Source organism: Macaca nemestrina, chromosome 14 (assembly GCF_043159975.1).
Source record: "Macaca nemestrina isolate mMacNem1 chromosome 14, mMacNem.hap1, whole genome shotgun sequence".
Classification (NCBI taxonomy): Eukaryota; Metazoa; Chordata; class Mammalia; order Primates; family Cercopithecidae; genus Macaca; species Macaca nemestrina.
Genome location: NC_092138.1, coordinates 95,563,406 through 95,577,530, shown reverse-complemented (window position 1 = coordinate 95,577,530; position 14,125 = coordinate 95,563,406).

Genomic DNA, 14,125 nt, shown 5'->3' with positions numbered 1-14,125 from the left:
ACTCTGTGAGATGAATTAACAGAACACTAAGCAGTTTCTCAGGAAGCTTCTTTCCAGATTTCATCTGAGGATATTTCCTTTTTCATCAAAGCCCTCTATGGGCTTCCAAATTTCACTTTTCCAATTCCACCAGAACTGTCTTAGCGAAAGGCTTCTTGAGGGGAAATCTGTAACTCTGTGAGATGATTTCACAGAACACAAAGAAGTTTCTCAGAAAGCTTCTTTCTCTTTGTTATCGGAGGATATTTCCTCTGGCCCTATAGTCTTCAAAGGGATGCGAAATATCTGTTCTCAGATTCCACAGAAATAAGGCTAGTAAAGAGATCCACGAAATACCGATGTAACTCTATGAGATGAATTAACAGAACACTAAGCAGTTCTTCAGGAAGCTTCTTTCCAGATTTCATCTGAGGATATTTCCTTTTACACCATAGCCGTTTATGGGCTTCCAAATATCACTTTGCCAATTCCACAAGAACTGTCTTAGCTAAAGGCTTCTTGAGGGGAAAGTTGTAACTCTTTGAGATGATTTCACAGAACACAAAGAAGTTTCTCAGAAAGCTTCTTTCTGTTTGTTATCGGAAGATATTTCCTTTGGCCCCATAGTCTTCAAAGGGATCCGAAATATCTGTTCTCAGATTCCACAGAAATAAGGCTAGCAAAGAGATCCACGAAATACAGATGTAACTCTGTGAGATGAATTAACAGAACACTAAGTAGTTTCACAGGAAGCTTCTTTCCAGATTTCATCTGAGGATATTTCCTTTCTCACCATAGCCCTCTATGGGCTTCCAAATATCACTTTGCCAATTCCACAAGAACTGTCTTAGTGAAAGGCTTCTTGAGGGGAAAGCTGTAACTCTGTGAGATGATTTCACAGAACACAAAGAAGTTTCTCAGAAAGCTTCTTTCTCTTTGTTATCAGAGGATATTTCTTTTGGCCCTATTGTCTTCAAAGGGATCCGAAATATCTGTTCTCAGATTCCACAGAAATAAGGCTAGCAAAGAGATCCACGAAATACAGATGTAACTCTGTGAGATGAATTAACAGAACACTAAGCAGTTTCTCAGGAAGCTTCTTTCCAGATTTCATCTGAGGATATTTCCTTTGTCACCATAGAACTCTATGGGCATCCAAATATCACTTTGCCAATTCCACAAAAACTGTCTTAGCAAAAGGCTTCTTGAGGGGAAAGCTGTAACTCTGTGAGATGATTTCACAGAACACAAAGAAGTTTCTCAGAAAGCTTCTTTCTGTTTGTTATCGGAGGATATTACCTTTGTACCTATAGACTTCAAAGGGATCCGAAATATCTGTTCTCAGATTCCACCGCAATAAAGCTAGCAAAGAGATCCACGAAATACATATGTAACTCTGTGAGATGAATTAACATAACACTAAGCAGTTTCTCAGGAAGCTTATTTCCAGATTTCATCTGAGGATATTTCCTTTTACACCATAGCCGTCTCTGGGCTTCCAAATATCACTTTGCCAATTCCACAATAACTGTCTTAGCGAAAGGCTTCTTGAGGGGAAAGCTTTAACTCTGTGAGATGATTTCACAGAACACAAAGAAGTTTCTCAGAAAGCTTCTTTCTCTTTGTAATCGGAGGATATTTCCTTTGCCCCAATAGTCTTCAAAGGGATCCGAAATATCTGTTCTCAGATTCCACAGAAATAAGGCTAGCAAAGAGATCCACAAGATGCAGATGTAACTCTGTGAGATGAATTAAGAGAACACTAAGCAGTTTCTCAGGAAGCTTCTTTCCAGATTTCATCTGAGGATATTTCCATTTTCACCATAGCCCTCTATGGGCTTCCAAATATGACTTTGCTAATTCCACAAGAACTGTCTTAGCGAAAGGCTTCTTGAGGGGAAAGCTGTATCTCTGTGAGATGATTTCACAGAACACAAAGAAGTTTCTCAGAAATCTTCTTTCTCCTTTTTATCGGAGGATTTTTCATTTGGCCCTATTGTCTACAAAGGGATCCGAAATATCTGTTCTCAGATTCCACAGAAATAAGGCTAGCAAAGAGATCCACGAAATACAGATGTAACTCTGTGAGATGAATTAACAGAACATTAAGCAGTTTCTCAGGAAGCTTCTTTCCAGATTTCATCTGAGGATATTTCCTTTTTCACCATAGCCCTCTATGGGCTTCCAAATATCACTTTGCCAATTCCACAAGAACTGTCTTAGCGAAAGGCTTCTTGAGGGGAAAGCTGTAACTCTGTGAGATGATTTCACAGAACACAAAGAAGTTTCTCAGAAAGCTTCTTTCTCTTTGTTATCGGAGGATATTTCCTTTGGCCCTATGGTCTTCAAAGGGATCCGAAATATCTTTTCTCAGATTCCACAGAAATAAGGCTAGCAAAGAGATCTACGAAATACTTATGTAACTCTGTTAGATGAATTAAGAGAACACTAAGCCGTTTCTCAGGAAGCTTCTTTCCAGATTTCATCTGAGGATATTTCCTTTTTCACCATAGCCCTCTATGGGCTTCCAAATATCACTTTGCCAATTCCACAAGAACGGTGTTATCGAAAGGCTTCTTGAGGGGAAAGATGTAACTCTGTGAGATGATTTCACAGAACACAAAGAAGTTTCTCAGAAAGCTTCTTTCTCTTTGTTATCGGAGGATATTTCCTTTGGCCCTATTGTCTTCAAAGGGATCCGAAATATCTGTTCTCAGATTCCACAGAAATAAGGCTAGCAAAGAGATCCACAAAATGCAGATGTAACTCTGTGAGATGAATTAAGAGAACACTAAGCAGTTTCTCAGGAAGCTTCTTTCCAGATTTCATCTGAGGATATTTCCTTTCTCACCATAGCCGTCTATGGGCTTCCAAATATCACTTTGCCAATTCCACAAGAACTGTCTTAGCGAAAGGCTTCTTGAGGGGAAAGCTGTAACTCTGTGAGATGATTTCACCGAACACAAAGAAGTTTCTCAGAAAGCTTCTTTCTGTTTGTTATCGGAAGATATTTCCTTAGGCCCCATAGTCTTCAAAGGGATCCGAAATATCTGTTCTCAGATTCCACAGAAATAAGGCTTGCAAAGAGATCCACGAAATACAGATGTAACTCTGTGAGATGAATTAACAGAACACTAAGCAGTTTCTCAGGAAGCTTCTTTCCAGATTTCATCTGAGGATATTTCCTTTTTCATCAAAGCCCTCTATGGGCTTCCAAATATCACTTTTCCAATTCCACAAGAACTGTCTTAGCGAAAGGCTTCTTGAGGGGAAATCTGTAACTCTGTGAGATGATTTCACAGAACACAAAGAAGTTTCTCAGAAAGCTTCTTTCTCTTTGTTATCGGAGGATATTTCCTCTGGCCCTATAGTCTTCAAAGGGATGCGAAATATCTGTTCTCAGATTCCACAGAAATAAGGCTAGTAAAGAGATCCACGAAATACCGATGTAACTCTATGAGATGAATTAACAGAACACTAAGCAGTTCTTCAGGAAGCTTCTTTCCAGATTTCATCTGAGGATATTTCCTTTTACACCATAGCCGTTTATGGGCTTCCAAATATCACTTTGCCAATTCCACAAGAACTGTCTTAGCTAAAGGCTTCTTGAGGGGAAAGTTGTAACTCTGTGAGATGATTTCACAGAACACAAAGAAGTTTCTCAGAAAGCTTCTTTCTGTTTGTTATCGGAAGATATTTCCTTTGGCCCCATAGTCTTCAAAGGGATCCGAAATATCTGTTCTCAGATTCCACAGAAATAAGGCTAGCAAAGAGATCCACGAAATACAGATGTAACTCTGTGAGATGAATTAACAGAACACTAAGCAGTTTCTCAGGAAGCTTCTTTCCAGATTTCATCTGAGGATATTTCCTTTGTCACCATAGAACTCTATGGGCATCCAAATATCACTTTGCCAATTCCACAAAAACTGTCTTAGCAAAAGGCTTCTTGAGGGGAAAGCTGTAACTCTGTGAGATGATTTCACAGAACACAAAGAAGTTTCTCAGAAAGCTTCTTTCTGTTTGTTATCGGAGGATATTACCTTTGTACCTATAGACTTCAAAGGGATCCGAAATATCTGTTCTCAGATTCCACCGCAATAAAGCTAGCAAAGAGATCCACGAAATACATATGTAACTCTGTGAGATGAATTAACATAACACTAAGCAGTTTCTCAGGAAGCTTATTTCCAGATTTCATCTGAGGATATTTCCTTTTACACCATAGCCGTCTCTGGGCTTCCAAATATCACTTTGCCAATTCCACAATAACTGTCTTAGCGAAAGGCTTCTTGAGGGGAAAGCTTTAACTCTGTGAGATGATTTCACAGAACACAAAGAAGTTTCTCAGAAAGCTTCTTTCTCTTTGTAATCGGAGGATATTTCCTTTGCCCCAATAGTCTTCAAAGGGATCCGAAATATCTGTTCTCAGATTCCACAGAAATAAGGCTAGCAAAGAGATCCACAAGATGCAGATGTAACTCTGTGAGATGAATTAAGAGAACACTAAGCAGTTTCTCAGGAAGCTTCTTTCCAGATTTCATCTGAGGATATTTCCATTTTCACCATAGCCCTCTATGGGCTTCCAAATATGACTTTGCTAATTCCACAAGAACTGTCTTAGCGAAAGGCTTCTTGAGGGGAAAGCTGTATCTCTGTGAGATGATTTCACAGAACACAAAGAAGTTTCTCAGAAATCTTCTTTCTCCTTTTTATCGGAGGATATTTCATTTGGCCCTATTGTCTACAAAGGGATCCGAAATATCTGTTCTCAGATTCCACAGAAATAAGGCTAGCAAAGAGATCCACGAAATACAGATGTAACTCTGTGAGATGAATTAACAGAACATTAAGCAGTTTCTCAGGAAGCTTCTTTCCAGATTTCATCTGAGGATATTTCCTTTTTCACCATAGCCCTCTATGGGCTTCCAAATATCACTTTGCCAATTCCACAAGAACTGTCTTAGCGAAAGGCTTCTTGAGGGGAAAGCTGTAACTCTGTGAGATGATTTCACAGAACACAAAGAAGTTTCTCAGAAAGCTTCTTTCTCTTTGTTATCGGAGGATATTTCCTTTGGCCCTATGGTCTTCAAAGGGATCCGAAATATCTTTTCTCAGATTCCACAGAAATAAGGCTAGCAAAGAGATCTACGAAATACTTATGTAACTCTGTTAGATGAATTAAGAGAACACTAAGCCGTTTCTCAGGAAGCTTCTTTCCAGATTTCATCTGAGGATATTTCCTTTTTCACCATAGCCCTCTATGGGCTTCCAAATATCACTTTGCCAATTCCACAAGAACGGTGTTATCGAAAGGCTTCTTGAGGGGAAAGCTGTAACTCTGTGAGATGATTTCACAGAACACAAAGAAGTTTCTCAGAAAGCTTCTTTCTCTTTGTTATCGGAGGATATTTCCTTTGGCCCTATTGTCTTCAAAGGGATCCGAAATATCTGTTCTCAGATTCCACAGAAATAAGGCTAGCAAAGAGATCCACAAAATGCAGATGTAACTCTGTGAGATGAATTAAGAGAACACTAAGCAGTTTCTCAGGAAGCTTCTTTCCAGATTTCATCTGAGGATATTTCCTTTCTCACCATAGCTGTCTATGGGCTTCCAAATATCACTTTGCCAATTCCACAAGAACTGTCTTAGCAAAAGGCTTCTTGAGGGGAAAGCTGTAACTCTGTGAGATGATTTCACAGAACACAAAGAAGTTTCTCAGAAAGCTTCTTTCTCTTTGTTATCCGAGAATATTTCATTTGGCCCTATTGTCTTCAAAGGGATCCGAAATATCTGTTCTCAGATTCCACAGAAATAAGGCTAGCAAAGAGATCCACGAAATACAGATGTAACTCTGTGAGATGAATTAACAGAACACTGAGCAGTTTCTCAGGAAGCTTCTTTCCAGATTTCATCTGAGGATATTTCCTTTCTCACCATAGCCCTCTATGGGCTTCCAAATATCACTTTGCCAATTCCACAAGAACTGTCTTAGCGAAAGGCTTCTTGAGGGGAAAGCAGTAACTCTGTGAGATGATTTCACAGAACACAAAGAAGTTTCTCAGAAAGCTTCTTTCTCTTTGTTATCGGAGGATATTTCCTTTGGCCCTGTAGTCTTCAAAGGGATCCGAAATATCTGTTCTCAGATTCCACAGAAATAAGGCTAGCAAAGAGATCCACGAAATACCAATGTAACACTGTGAGATGAATTAACAGAACAGTAAGCAGTTTCTCAGGAAGCTTCTTTCCAGATTTCATCTGAGGATATTTCCTTTTACACCATAGCCGTCTATGGGCTTCCAAATATCACTTTGCCAATTCCACAAGAACTGTCTTAGCGAAAAGCTTCTTGAGGGGAAAGCTGTTTCTCTGTGAGATGGTTTCACAGAACCCAAAGAAGTTTCTTAGAAAGCTTCTTTCTCTTTGTTATCGGAGGATATTTCCTTTGGCCCAATGGTCTTAAAAGGGATCCGAAATATCTGTTCTCAGATTCCACAGAAATAAGGCTTGCAAAGAGACCCACGAAATACAGAAGTAACTCTGTGAGATGAATTAAGAGAACACTAAGCAGTTTCTCAGAAAACTTCTTTCCAGAATTCATCTGAGGATATTTCCTTTCTCACCATAGCCCTCTATGGTCTTCCAAATATCACTTTGCCAATTCCACAAGAATTGTCTTTGCGAAAGACTTCTTGAGGGGAAAGCTGTAACTCTGTGAGATGATTTCACAGAACACAAAGAAGTTTCTCAGGAAGCTTCTTTCTCTTTGTTATCGGAGGATATTTCCTTTGTCCCTATAGTCTTCAACGGGATCCGAAATATCTGTTCTCAGATTCCACAGAAATAAGGGTAGCAAAGAGATTCACGAAATACATATGTAACTCTGTGAGATGAATAAGCAGAACACTAAGCAGTTTCTCACTAAGCTTCTTTCCAGATTTCATCTGAGGATATTAACTTTTTCACCATAGCCCTCTATGGGCTTCCAAATATCACTTTGCCAATTCCTCAAGAACTGTCTTAGCAAAAGGCTTCTTGAGGGGAAAGCTGTAACTCTGTGAGATGATTTCACAGAACACAAAGAAGTTTCTCAGAAAGCTTCTTTCTCTTTGTTATCGGAGGATATTTCCTTTGGCCCTATAGTCTTCAAAGGGATCCGAAATATCTGTTCTCAGATTCCACAGAAATAAGGCTAGCAAAGCGATCCACGAAATACAGATGTAACTCTGTGAGATGAATTAACAGAACACTAAGCAGTTTCTCAGGAAGCTTCTTTGCAGATTTCATCTGAGGATATTTCCTTTTAACCATAGCCCTCTATGGGCTTCCAAATATCACTTTGCCAATTCCACAAGAACTGTCCGAGCGAAAGGATTCTTGATGGTAAAGTTGTAACTCTGTGAGATGATTTCACAGAACATAAAGAAGTTTCTCAGAAAGCTTCTTTCTCTTTGTTATCGGAGGATATTTCCTTTGGCCCTATAGTCTTCAAACTGATCCGAAATATCTGTTCTCAGAGTCCACCGAAATAAGGCTAGCAAAGAGATCCACGAAATACAGATGTAAATCTGTGAGATGAATTAACAGAACACTAAGCAGTTTCTCAGGAAGCTTCTTTCCAGATTTCATCTGAGGATATTTCCTTTTTCACCATAGCCCTCTATGTGCTTCCAAATATCACTTTGCCAATTCCACAAGAACTGTCTTAGCGAAAGGCTTCTTGACGGGAAAGCTGTAAATCTGTGAGAAGATTTCACAGAACACAAAGAGGTTTCTCAGAAATCTTCTTTCTCTTTGTTATCCAAGAATATTTCATTTGGCCCTATTGTCTTCAAAGGGATCCGAAATATCTGTTCTCAGATTCCACAGAAATAAGGCTAGTAAAGACATCCACGAAATACAGATGTAACTCTGTGAGATGAATTAACAGAACACTGAGCAGTTTCTCAGGAAGCTTCTTTCCAGATTTCATCTGAGGATATTTCCTTTTACACCATAGCCGTCTATGGGCTTCCAAATATGACTTTGCCAATTCCACAAGAACTGTCTTAGCGAAAGGCTTCGTGAGGAGAAAGCAGTAACTCTGTGAGATGATTTCACAGAACACAAAGAAGTTTCTCAGAAAGCTTCTTTCTCTTTGTTATCGGAGGATATTTCCTTTGGCCCTGTAGTCTTCAAAGGGATCCGAAATATCTGTTCTCAGATTCCACAGAAATGAGGCTAGCAAAGAGATCCACGAAATACAGATGTAACTCTGTGAGATGAATTAATAGAACACTAAGCAGTTTCTCAGGAAGCTTCTTTTCAGATTTTATCTGAGGATATTTCATTTTTCACCATAGCCCTCTATGGGCTTCCAAATATCACTTTGCCAATTCCACAAGAACTGTCTTAGCGAAAGGCTTCTTGAGGGGAAAGCTGTAACTCTGTGAGATGATTTCACAGAACACAAAGAAGTTTCTCAGGAAGCTTCTTTCTCTTTGTTATCGGAGGATATTTCCTTTGGCCCTGTAGTCTTCAAAGGGATCCGAAATATCTGTTCTCAGATTCCACAGAAATAAGGCTAGCAAAGAGATCCACGAAATACCAATGTAACACTGTGAGATGAATTAACAGAACAGTAAGCAGTTTCTCAGGAAGCTTCTTTCCAGATTTCATCTGAGGATATTTCCTTTTTCACCATAGCCGTCTATGGGCTTCCAAATATCACTTTGCCAATTCCACAAGAACTGTCTTAGCGAAAAGCTTCTTGAGGGGAAAGCTGTTTCTCTGTGAGATGGTTTCACAGAACCCACAGAAGTTTCTTAGAAAGCTTCTTTCTCTTTGTTGTCGGAGGATATTTCCTTTGGCCCAATGGTCTTAAAAGGGATCCGAAATATCTGTTCTCAGATTCCACAGAAATAAGGCTAGCAAAGAGACCCACGAAATACAGAAGTAACTCTGTGAGATGAATTAAGAGAACACTAAGCAGTTTCTCAGAAAACTTCTTTCCAGAATTCATCTGAGGATATTTCCTTTCTCACCATAGGCCTCTATGGTCTTCCAAATATCACTTTGCCAATTCCACAAGAATTGTCTTTGCGAAAGACTTCTTGAGGGGAAAGCTGTAACTCTGTGAGATGATTTCACAGAACACAAAGAAGTTTCTCAGAAAGCTTCTTTCTCTTTGTTATCGGAGGATATTTCCTTTGGCCCTATTGTCTTCAAAGGGATCCGAAATATCTGTTCTCAGATTCCACAGAAATAAGGCTAGCAAAGAGATCCACAAAATGCAGATGTAACTCTGTGAGATGAATTAAGAGAACACTAAGCAGTTTCTCAGGAAGCTTCTTTCCAGATTTCATCTGAGGATATTTCCTTTCTCACCATAGCCGTCTATGGGCTTCCAAATATCACTTTGCCAATTCCACAAGAACTGTCTTAGCAAAAGGCTTCTTGAGGGGAAAGCTGTAACTCTGTGAGATGATTTCACAGAACACAAAGAAGTTTCTCAGAAAGCTTCTTTCTCTTTGTTATCGGAGGATATTTCCATTGGCCCAATGGCCTTCAAAGGGATCCGAAATATCTGTTCTCAGATTCCACAGAAATAAGGCTAGCAAAGAGATCCACGAAATACAGATGTAACTCTGTGAGATGAATTAACATAACACTAAGCAGTTTCTCAGGAAGCTTCTTTCCAGATTTCATCTGAGGATATTTCCTTTGTCACCATAGCCCTCTATGTGCTTTCAAATATCACTTTGCCAATTCCACAAGAACTGTCTTAGCGAAAGGCTTCTTGACGGGAAAGCTGTAACTCTGTGAGAAGATTTCACAGAACACAAAGAAGTTTCTCAGAAAGCTTCTTTCTCTTTGTTATCCGAGAATATTTCATTTGGCCCTATTGTCTTCAAAGGGATCCGAAATATCTGTTCTCAGATTCCACAGAAATAAGGCTAGCAAAGAGATCCACGAAATACAGATGTAACTCTGTGAGATGAATTAACAGAACACTGAGCAGTTTCTCAGGAAGCTTCTTTCCAGATTTCATCTGAGGATATTTCCTTTCTCACCATAGCCCTCTATGGGCTTCCAAATATCACTTTGCCAATTCCACAAGAACTGTCTTAGCGAAAGGCTTCTTGAGGGGAAAGCAGTAACTCTGTGAGATGATTTCACAGAACACAAAGAAGTTTCTCAGAAAGCTTCTTTCTCTTTGTTATCGGAGGATATTTCCTTTGGCCCTGTAGTCTTCAAAGGGATCCGAAATATCTGTTCTCAGATTCCACAGAAATAAGGCTAGCAAAGAGATCCACGAAATACCAATGTAACACTGTGAGATGAATTAACAGAACAGTAAGCAGTTTCTCAGGAAGCTTCTTTCCAGATTTCATCTGAGGATATTTCCTTTTACACCATAGCCGTCTATGGGCTTCCAAATATCACTTTGCCAATTCCACAAGAACTGTCTTAGCGAAAAGCTTCTTGAGGGGAAAGCTGTTTCTCTGTGAGATGGTTTCACAGAACCCAAAGAAGTTTCTTAGAAAGCTTCTTTCTCTTTGTTATCGGAGGATATTTCCTTTGGCCCAATGGTCTTAAAAGGGATCCAAAATATCTGTTCTCAGATTCCACAGAAATAAGGCTAGGAAAGAGACCCACGAAATACAGAAGTAACTCTGTGAGATGAATTAAGAGAACACTAAGCAGTTTCTCAGAAAACTTCTTTCCAGAATTCATCTGAGGATATTTCCTTTCTCACCATAGCCCTCTATGGTCTTCCAAATATCACTTTGCCAATTCCACAAGAATTGTCTTTGCGAAAGACTTCTTGAGGGGAAAGCTGTAACTCTGTGAGATGATTTCACAGAACACAAAGAAGTTTCTCAGGAAGCTTCTTTCTCTTTGTTATCGGAGGATATTTCCTTTGTCCCTATAGTCTTCAACGGGATCCGAAATATCTGTTCTCAGATTCCACAGAAATAAGGGTAGCAAAGAGATTCACGAAATACATATGTAACTCTGTGAGATGAATAAGCAGAACACTAAGCAGTTTCTCACTAAGCTTCTTTCCAGATTTCATCTGAGGATATTAACTTTTTCACCATAGCCCTCTATGGGCTTCCAAATATCACTTTGCCAATTCCTCAAGAACTGTCTTAGCAAAAGGCTTCTTGAGGGGAAAGCTGTAACTCTGTGAGATGATTTCACAGAACACAAAGAAGTTTCTCAGAAAGCTTCTTTCTCTTTGTTATCGGAGGATATTTCCTTTGGCCCTATAGTCTTCAAAGGGATCCGAAATATCTGTTCTCAGATTCCACAGAAATAAGGCTAGCAAAGCGATCCACGAAATACAGATGTAACTCTGTGAGATGAATTAACAGAACACTAAGCAGTTTCTCAGGAAGCTTCTTTGCAGATTTCATCTGAGGATATTTCCTTTTAACCATAGCCCTCTATGGGCTTCCAAATATCACTTTGCCAATTCCACAAGAACTGTCCGAGCGAAAGGATTCTCGATGGTAAAGTTGTAACTCTGTGAGATGATTTCACAGAACATAAAGAAGTTTCTCAGAAAGCTTCTTTCTCTTTGTTATCGGAGGATATTTCCTTTGGCCCTATAGTCTTCAAACTGATCCGAAATATCTGTTCTCAGAGTCCACCGAAATAAGGCTAGCAAAGAGATCCACGAAATACAGATGTAAATCTGTGAGATGAATTAACAGAACACTAAGCAGTTTCTCAGGAAGCTTCTTTCCAGATTTCATCTGAGGATATTTCCTTTTTCACCATAGCCCTCTATGTGCTTCCAAATATCACTTTGCCAATTCCACAAGAACTGTCTTAGCGAAAGGCTTCTTGACGGGAAAGCTGTAACTCTGTGAGAAGATTTCACAGAACACAAAGAAGTTTCTCAGAAATCTTCTTTCTCTTTGTTATCCAAGAATATTTCATTTGGCCCTATTGTCTTCAAAGGGATCCGAAATATCTGTTCTCAGATTCCACAGAAATAAGGCTAGTAAAGACATCCACGAAATACAGATGTAACTCTGTGAGATGAATTAACAGAACACTGAGCAGTTTCTCAGGAAGCTTCTTTCCAGATTTCATCTGAGGATATTTCCTTTTACACCATAGCCGTCTATGGGCTTCCAAATATGACTTTGCCAATTCCACAAGAACTGTCTTAGCGAAAGGCTTCGTGAGGGGAAAGCAGTAACTCTGTGAGATGATTTCACAGAACACAAAGAAGTTTCTCAGAAAGCTTCTTTCTCTTTGTTATCGGAGGATATTTCCTTTGGCCCTGTAGTCTTCAAAGGGATCCGAAATATCTGTTCTCAGATTCCACAGAAATGAGGCTAGCAAAGAGATCCACGAAATACAGATGTAACTCTGTGAGATGAATTAATAGAACACTAAGCAGTTTCTCAGGAAGCTTCTTTTCAGATTTTATCTGAGGATATTTCATTTTTCACCATAGCCCTCTATGGGCTTCCAAATATCACTTTTCCAATTCCACAAGAACTGTCTTAGCGAAAGGCTTCTTGAGGGGAAAGCTGTAACTCTGTGAGATGATTTCACAGAACACAAAGAAGTTTCTCAGGAAGCTTCTTTCTCTTTGTTATCGGAGGATATTTCCTTTGGCCCTGTAGTCTTCAAAGGGATCCGAAATATCTGTTCTCAGATTCCACAGAAATAAGGCTAGCAAAGAGATCCACGAAATACCAATGTAACACTGTGAGATGAATTATCAGAACAGTAAGCAGTTTCTCAGGAAGCTTCTTTCCAGATTTCATCTGAGGATATTTCCTTTTACACCATAGCCGTCTATGGGCTTCCAAATATCACTTTGCCAATTCCACAAGATCTGTCTTAGCGAAAAGCTTCTTGAGGGGAAAGCTGTTTCTCTGTGAGATGGTTTCACAGAACCCAAAGAAGTTTCTTAGAAAGCTTCTTTCTCTTTGTTGTCGGAGGATATTTCCTTTGGCCCAATGGTCTTAAAAGGGATCCGAAATATCTGTTCTCAGATTCCACAGAAATAAGGCTAGCAAAGAGACCCACGAAATACAGAAGTAACTCTGTGAGATGAATTAAGAGAACACTAAGCAGTTTCTCAGAAAACTTCTTTCCAGAATTCATCTGAGGATATTTCCTTTATCACCATAGGCCTCTATGGTCTTCCAAATATCACTTTGCCAATTCCACAAGAATTGTCTTTGCGAAAGACTTCTTGAGGGGAAAGCTGTAACTCTGTGAGATGATTTCACAGAACACAAAGAAGTTTCTCAGGAAGCTTCTTTCTCTTTGTTATCGGAGGATATTTCCTTTGTCCCTATAGTCTTCAACGGGATCCGAAATATCTGTTCTCAGATTCCACAGAAATAAGGGTAGCAAAGAGATTCACGAAATACATATGTAACTCTGTGAGATGAATAAGCAGAACACTAAGCAGTTTCTCACTAAGCTTCTTTCCAGATTTCATCTGAGGATATTAACTTTTTCACCATAGCCCTCTATGGGCTTCCAAATATCACTTTGCCAATTCCTCAAGAACTGTCTTAGCAAAAGGCTTCTTGAGGGGAAAGCTGTAACTCTGTGAGATGATTTCACAGAACACAAAGAAGTTTCTCAGAAAGCTTCTTTCTCTTTGTTATCGGAGGATATTTCCTTTGGCCCTATAGTCTTCAAAGGGATCCGAAATATCTGTTCTCAGATTCCACAGAAATAAGGCTAGCAAAGCGATCCACGAAATACAGATGTAACTCTGTGAGATGAATTAACAGAACACTAAGCAGTTTCTCAGGAAGCTTCTTTGCAGATTTCATCTGAGGATATTTCCTTTTAACCATAGCCCTCTATGGGCTTCCAAATATCACTTTGCCAATTCCACAAGAACTGTCCGAGCGAAAGGATTCTTGATGGTAAAGTTGTAACTCTGTGAGATGATTTCACAGAACATAAAGAAGTTTCTCAGAAAGCTTCTTTCTCTTTGTTATCGGAGGATATTTCCTTTGGCCCTATAGTCTTCAAACTGATCCGAAATATCTGTTCTCAGAGTCCACCGAAATAAGGCTAGCAAAGAGATCCACGAAATACAGATGTAAATCTGTGAGATGAATTAACAGAACACTAAGCAGTTTCTCAGGAAGCTTCTTTCCAGATTTCATC